Raw genomic sequence first — 8923 nt, forward strand, 5'->3', positions numbered from 1 at the left:
TCACACCAGTCAGAATGGCCATCTCAAAAAAATCTACAAACAATATATGCTGGTGAGGGTGTGGAGAAAAGGGAACACTCTTACATTGTTGGTGAGAATGTAAATTGATACAGCCACTATGGAGAACAGTATGGAGGTTCCTTAAAAACTAAAAATAGAACTACCATATGACCCAGCAATCCCACTACTGGGCGTATACCCTGAGAAAACTATAATTCAAAAAGAATCAGTACCAAAATGTTCATTGCAGCTCTATTTACAAAAGCCAGGACATGGAAGCACCCTAAGTGTCCATCAACAGATGAATGGATAAAGAAGATGTGGCACATATATACAATGGAATATTACTCAGCCGTAAAAAGAAACGAAATTGAGTTCTTTGTAGTGAGGTGGATCGACCTAGAGTTTGTCATACAGAGTGAAGTAAGTCAGGAAGAGAAAAACAAATACCGTATGCTAACACATATATACATGGAATAAAAAAAAAATGGTTCTGAAGAACCTAGGGGCAGGAGAGGAATAAAGATGCAGACGTAGAGAGTGGACTTAAGGACACGGGGAAAGGGAAGGGTAAGCTGGGATGACGTGAGAGAGTGGCATGGACATATATACACCACCAAATGTAAAATAGATAGCTAGTGGGAAGAAGCCGCATAGCACAGGGAGATCAGCTTGGTGCTTTGTGTCCACCAAGGGGGTTGGGATAGGGAGGGTGGGAGGGAGATGTTAGAGGGAGGAGATATGAGGATATATGTATATGTATAGCTGATTCACTTTGACATAAAGCAGAAACTAACACACCATTGTAAAGCAATTATACTCCAATAAAGATGTTAAAAAAATAAAATGGAGCAAAGACCGTAATAGCTTACTGAAGAAGATACACAGATGTCAGCTAAGCATATGAAAAGAAGCTCTACATCATATCATCAGGTAAATGCAAATTCAAACAACAATAAGATACCACTGCACACCTATTAGAATGGCCAAAATCCAGAACACTGAGAACACCAAATGCTAGCAAAGATGAGAAGCAACAGAAACTCATTTACTGCTGGTGGGAAGGCGAAATGGTACAGCCACTCTGGAAGATGGTTTGGTGGTTTCTTGCAAAACTAAACAAATTCTTACCATATGATCTAGCAATCACGTTCCTTGGTATTTACCTAAAGGACTGGAAAACTTATGTCTACACAAAAATCCACACATGGATGTTTATAGAAGCTTTTTTCATAATTGCCAAAAGTTGGAAGCAACTGACATGTCCTTCAGTAGGGAATGGATAAACTGTAGTATGTCCAGACAATGAAATATTATTCAGTGCTAAAGAGAAATGAGCTACCAAGCCATGAAAAGACATGAAGGAAACTTAAATGTTCATTACTAAGTGAAGAAAGAAGCCAATCTGAGGAGGTTACATACTGTATGATTCTAACTATGTGACATTCTGGAAAAGACAATACTATGGAAACAATAAAAAGATCAGGTTTGCCAGAGGTTTGGGAGGGAGAGGTGAATAAGCAGAGCCAGAGAATTTTTAGGGTGGTGAAAATACTCTGATGATATCATAATGATGGATATATGTCATTATGGATTTGTCCAAACCAGTACAATGTACAACACCAAGAGGGAACCCTAACGTAAACCACGGACTCTGGGTGATTATAATGTGTCAGTGTAGGTTCATTCTTAGAAAAAAATGTACCATACTGGTGAGTAATGTTGAAAATGAGGGAAGCTATGTAGGTGTGGAGGCAGGAAGTATATGGGGAATCTGTGTACCTCTCTCTCAATTTTATTGTGAACCTAAAACTTCTCTTAAAAATTGTCTTTAAAAAATCAACTGCAAATGTGGGGAAGAGAGGAGACCTTGTTTAACATAATTCTTATGAAACAGGCATGTAGGTTTTAGTTATTTACAGACTCGCTGTGTGAAACAATGGGCTATAACTACCAAAACGGTAAATAAATTCTTTATTAGGCTTCATTAATAAAGAAGAATAGTGTCTTGATCCAAGGAAGTAATTTTCCTACTTTTCCCTAATCAGAACACATTTATAACATTTTGTCCACTTCTTGGTGCCACATAAATAGAAGGTTGAAAACCATCACCTATTCAATAGGTGATGATATAGATCAGTGGTTCTCAAATTTTGCCACACAATTAGAATCCCTTGGGGAGCTTTTAAAAATCTTGATGCCCAGGTGACACCCTGTGACAATTAATCAGAATCTGGGTTGGGGGAGGGGAACAAATATTTCTTTAAAACTTTCCAGGTGATTCTAACGTATGGTAAAGTTAAAACCAAGACAGTTGATATCACTCTCTTCTATTCATCTCCTGTGTCCATTATCCATCTCCCTCCCTTCCCACCTCTCCACTCCCATCTACACCCTCTCACTTTCTCTCTCTTTTTCTCTCATTCTTTCTTCCCTTACTTTCTCTTTCTTCCTGTCTTCTTTTTAGTTTTTCTGCCTTTGTCTTTCTTCCTGTCTTTCCTTTCCTTTTTTTGTTTTCTCTTCATCCCTCTCCCCCATTTCTTTCTTAAGTACAGACCCCCCCCGCCACAAAAGTTTTCTTGAATTACCTTAGTAACCTAAATAGGCTCCTGGATTCTAGGTTTGCTTTACTTTCTCCCTTTACCTGCTGCCAAGGGTGATCTGACTAAAAAGAAAATGTGATCAAGTTACTTCCCTGCTTAAAGTACTTCAATGACTATCCATTGTATTCCATATAAAGTTCAAACTCCCTTAAGAACACAAGACTCTTCAAAGTCTGGGCCTGTGTATGATCTATAGTTCCTTCTCTAGTCTTCTTTCCCATCACTACGCCACATGCTTTTTTCACTCTTACCATATTTCACTTGAATGTGTCACACTGTTTCATATTTCTACGCTTTTGCTATTGCTCAGTCCAAATATCTCTTTTTCTTCAAGTCCCAATTCAGGTGACCCTTTAAGAGAACAAAATGTCTTTAATACATTTACTATGTATTCTGCAGCATGTAGTACATACTTTTATTTAGTGTGAATCATGCTAAACATCTTTCCCATCACTCTGTAAACTTTTTGAGTTTAGTATCTAATTCTTATCTGCCTTCATAACTTCAATTCTAAATGTGCAAAAGAAAGACATTCCATTTTGTTACAGAAGACCATCTAGAATAAATGACTAGAAACTACAGGAAGTGTATTTTTGTTCAATATATAAGTAGAACTTTTACAAATTGGATGGTTCCCATGAGGTAGGATGTTTACTCTCAGCAGAACTGTTCAAGAAGAGTTTGAAAGTATTTCTTCACCAAATGGAAGATAGATAAATAATTTCTAAGATTCCTTCCAACTTTAAGGTTTTTTATTTTAAAATGAACATTTAGTAAACAAATCATGGAACATTTTTAGTTAGAGGAACTATTCCAAGAGGAATGAAGGCTAAAGCAGAAAGAAGTTGGCCATTAAAAAAGCACCCTTGATTGTATACCTAACATTAAGATAGGGGCACCAACATACTTAGAAAAAGATACACTGCTATTCCAAGCTATTGCTGAAGTGCCATAAATCTGGTAAAATTTTGAGAGCAAGTAGATCAGAGAAAAAAAATAACTGCTGTTTATACCAACCTCCTACCCTAAACCCTAAAAGCTTTATGCATTGACAATGACTAATTAAGAGGATTAAAATACCAAATCAAATCACTTATATTCTAACTCTTTTACTATTCAAGAATAGCCATATCTTCCAATGAAGGAAAACTCAGTAATTTAGAAAGAGCAGCTCAATCACCCAAGCAGCTCCTGGCTGCCACCAGAAAGATCAGAGGAAGTTATTATTAGAAACTTAGGAAAGACATATGAGAAACCACAGCAAAGAGCTTAGACATTTAAAAACTCAAATAGTTTCCATCTGAGTTTAAAGTCATAACCAAATTTGCCCAAACAGTGAATACATGGGGAAAAGAGATAAATTAGATGCAAGATCTATAAATAAGAGATACATGGAAAAGAAAACCCTTAGAAAATGTAGATGTAGATACCGAAGAACTAAAAGTGAGGGCAGGGGGTACAGAGGGCATTTTTGATAGGGAAAATTGCACACAGTTCCCTTCTTTTGAGCTATAAAGTTCTGCATTTCACAAAAAAATTGCAAATAAAGCAAGGAAAATGCTTTATTCCACCATAAATATTTATATTTTAAGACATACTCCAAAACCCATAACAAAAGATTTTAAAATATCCAGGCCCTGAAAGAAATCTATGTTTAGCTCTTCCCTAAAACTAAAAAAAAAAAAAAAAAAATTCAAATAAGCAAATTGTGGAAACATCACCTAAAGGCCACAGAACATTTGTCAGAGGCCTCTAGATGAGCCTGTATTTCTCCACATGGTGGCTTTACCTTGCCTTTACTTACCTGGGTTTGCTACCAAACCCCAGAAGCTCTCCTCCAGGAAAGCTTCTTCCCTAAAGGTCAAGATTATGAGACATACAGCATTCTTGTACATTCACCAAAAAATGCCTATTGTAAAGCCTAGCACATAGTGTGTTCTCAACAAAAGCTTGTAGAATTTATGAGTGAACAAATTCACCTGTGATAAATGGATGTAATCAGGCCCCAGTGCCCTTTCCTTTTAAACAAATTTAAAACTCTCTAGATACAAATATTTTGGAATTCAAATTCATGTCCTCTAGCACAGGACAATTATGATACAACCCCTAGACTATATCCATTAGCACATCTTTGAAATATATTTTCTGAAATCATTCAAAATAAGAATCATTCACATACAGAAATTCTATGTCCTCAAAATTATTCCTGAATTTTGTTACTATAATCTCAGCCTCCTAACAAGTTCCATAAAACTTAAGATAATGCTAATGAACGTGTAACATTTGCACATGTGTGCTTTTTCAAGTTATTTTTCCCCTTGTAGAGATAATGAATTTTCACTAATCCATCCAAACACTTGCCCCGATCTGGGCTCTTCTTGGGATCAAAAAGAGGACTTTTTAATGTATCTGGCCCTTAATTAAGGTTGTGGTCATGGCCATGAATGTACTTTTCCTCTTACCCATGTAACTGACCTTTACAGAGCGTCTAATACTTTTATTAAATGAACAGATTCCCAAATCTCAGTCCTTCCTGTAGTAGCAGCATATGAGACAGAAGATTTCCTTTATATATAGTGAGTCTCCTTCCTCTCCTATCCCAACCACATGTACACCTGAATAAAATTCCATCAAAACCAAGCCTGCAGGACTTCCTTGGCGGTCCAGTGCTTAAGACTTCGCCTTCCAATGCAGGGGGTATGGGCTCGATCCCTGGTCGGGAGCTAAGATCCCACATGCCTCACAACCAAAAAACCAAAATATAAAACAGAAGCAATATTGTAACAAATTCAATAAAGACTTTAAAAATGGTCCATATCAAAAAAGTCTTTAAAAAAAAAAAAACAAGGCTGCAAGGAAAGATGAGCTAGAAAGAGTACATGAAATTCTTTTTAGGCTTACAGCCTGGTTTTCATCATCTTTGCACAGATTTCTTTTAGGGCCTGGCTGTTTTAAAATCTCTTGTTATGAGGTTTGGAGAATGTCTTAAAATATAAATATTTATGAAGAAAGCCAAAGTCATACAGTTTTACAGTCAAAACTCCTCCCTGGACATTACAAGCTTATTTATTGCAAATGGGTTTCTCCCAGTGTAAGGAAACAAGCAAGGGCATGCGGTATATCACTAAAATATCTAAGGATAAATAGCCCAGCTCTATGTTATATTCACAGACACCAGTGTTACTATGCAGTGTCACTTAATTCCCCATAGGGAGTTTGCTAATGCTCTTCCTATTTTGTCTTTTTCAAAGCTCCATAAACCCCAAAACTACAATAGGATCCCACATTGGTTGAGGATAAGATGGAAATTATGAGCAACTGAACTACAAAAGAACGCCAGGGAAGCAGCCCCTTTACTCTGTCCCTCTATAAGACATCCCTTAACCACTGCCTTTGGCCACTGCCAAAGCTAAACTTACACCATCCAGACAACCTTGTTCCCCAAGCAGCTAGTCTGGACACTTGTATCCTGTTCTGCCTCAGCAACCTCAGCTCCCAACATAACTTGCTAACCATTAAACTGTTCCTCTAATATCTCTTCAGGGACCAAGTCCAGGCTGCAAGCAATACAAAGCCAGTCTACTGGAAAGAGCTGTATACAACAGAAGGCAAACTGGCTCGAGGTCAAGAAAAAAAGAACAGAAAACAAGAGCTACAAAAGACAGAGTGATTACATTCATATATCACTTCTGTAGTTCTTTTCAGCCTTTGCTCTCAAAATTGTAAAAAAGCATATTTTAAAACCATCCAGTCCATGGTTCCCTTTATTCTTTCATTTTGAATCCTAACTCCACACATTCAGAAACTACCACATGGTTATGAAATGCAAGGCATGTATAGCATATATATTTTTTTAAATTGCAAACACATTTTAAGAGACCCTAAAGGTAAATGACACACTGAACCATGTGTGCTAAGACAGAAAAATCTCCACCATGGAGTATGTCACTTAAGTAAATTATTAACTTATCCTAAGCCAAAGCTAAATACAAGTTGCAATATGCTGGTAAATATCAGAGGGTTTTCCTCTTACCAAAAAGATATGGCTACAGGGACTTCCCTGGTGGCACAGTGGTTAAGAATCCTCCTGCCAATGCAGGGGATACGGGTTCGAGCTCTGGTCTGGGAACATCCCACATGCCGCGGAGCAACTAAGCCCATGCGCCACAACTACTGAGCCTGCGCTCCAGAGCCCGTGAGCCACAGCTACTGAGCCAGCATGCCACAGCTACTGAAGCCCGTGTGCCTAGAGCCCATGCTCTGCAACAAGAGAAGCCACTGCAATGAGAAGCCCGCGCACCACAACGGAGAGTAGCCCCCACTTGCCGCAACTAGAGAAAGTCCACGAGCAGCAACGAAGACCCAACACAGCCAAAAATAAATTAATTAATTTTTAAAAAGATATGGATACAATCTTATCCAGCTATAGAATTGAACTGTAAATATGTAATTATGCTTGAAGAATGGAGAGCACTAAAAGCTACAGGTACCCGATAGAAACATCTAGATTACTACCTGAATTTCTCATTTGATTCTTTCTTCTCACTGATCATTTTTTGCCCACCATCATTAAATCCTCTTCTGGAAAGCAATTATCATGTTTGACTAGCCTGTGTGTGGTACAAACTTTTCAGACGTTTTCTCTTAGAGAAGAATTTACCTTTGTGGACCATCTATTTGCCCAGCACCCCATATCTGAATTAGAGACAATTTTATTTATTTATTTATTGTAAGAGAGCTTGAGTAAGATGTTAATGACGAGGGAAACTGTATGAGGAGTATATGAGAACTCACCGTACTATCTTTGAAACTTTTCTGTAAGTTTAAAATTATCCCAAAATAAAAAGACTATTAAAAAAAAAAAGAGAGACTGACCTCAATCAGACACGGGATGAAATGCTGGTCCACCCTAACCAGGCTGTGATAAGAGGCAGATTACTTTTATTTTCTTTAACTGTTTTTACGTTGTTTTGACATCAAGGAATATCAGTCTCATAAAACGAACTGAAAAACACTGCCTTACTTTCTTTGCTGTGAAATAATTTGTAACAGCATAGGTTATTGCAAGTATGTATTACTCAATAATTTTTAAAATCCAATGAAGTATTAATGTATAAAATGTAAATTATAGGGACTTCCCTGGTGGTCCAGTGGTTAAGAATCTGCCTTCCGGGCTTCTCTGGTGGCGCAGTGGTTGAGAGTCCACCTGCCGATGCAGGGTACACGGGTTCGTGACCCGGTCCGGGAAGATCCCACATGCCGCGGAGTGGCTGGGCCCATGAGCCATGGCCGCTGAGCCTGCACGTCCGGAGCCTGTGCTCCACAACGGGAGAAGCCACAACAGTGAGAGGCCCGCGTACAGCAAAAAAAAAAAAAAAAAAGAATCTGCCTTACAATGCAAGGTATGCAGGTTAGATCCCTGGTTAGGGAACTAAGATCCCACAGGTCGCGGGGCAACTACCCGCACACCACAACTAGAGAGCCTGCGTGCCACAACTACTAAGCCCGAGTGCTGCAACTACTGAACCTGCGAGCTCTGGAGCCCGCATGCTCTAGAGCTCGAGCTCCACAGCTAGAGAGAAGCCCATGCACAGCAATGAAAAGCCCGCACACTGCAGCAAAAGATTCTACATGCCACAAAGAAGACCCTGGGGCTTCCCTGGTGATGCAGTGGTTGAGAGTCCACCTGCCGATGCAGGGGATATGGGTTCATGTCCCGGTCCAGGAAGATCCCACATGCCGCAGAGAGGCTGGGCCCGTGAACCATGGCCGCTGAGCCTGTGCGTCCGGAGCCTGTGCTCCGCAACGGGAGAGGCCACAACAGTGAGAGGCCCGCATACCTCAAAAAAAAGAAAGAAAAAGAAAAGAAGATCCCGCATGCCACAACGAAGATCCCACATGCCACAACTAAGACCTGATGCAGCCAAATAAATAAATAAATAAATATTTTTTTTTAATGTAAATTATGCACTACAGTAAAGTGTGTTACGAGAGTATATCTAGTGCTCTTGACTAACCTCAAGCAAAACTAGAGCAACAAGTAGTGACAAAGAATTTTATTGACCAGAAAATCCTCATGTCCCAATAAAGAACACTAGAACTAATATTTTCATTATCAAACCACTCATTATTCCATCCAGATAGACATAGTTTCACCAACCTGCAAGCATGAGAAGCTGACAGAAGGCAGATGCCTCTTCTGCTAGGGTTTAGTTGACAACACACTCCAGCTTCCTTCCCAACTCCTCTTACTTTTATAAAATAGAACCCTCATTTTGGGGAAGTTCTTCCTTGTGACTAAACAGAAGTCCTCATTTTGC

Source organism: Physeter macrocephalus, chromosome 8 (assembly GCF_002837175.3).
Source record: "Physeter macrocephalus isolate SW-GA chromosome 8, ASM283717v5, whole genome shotgun sequence".
Taxonomy (NCBI): Eukaryota; Metazoa; Chordata; class Mammalia; order Artiodactyla; family Physeteridae; genus Physeter; species Physeter macrocephalus.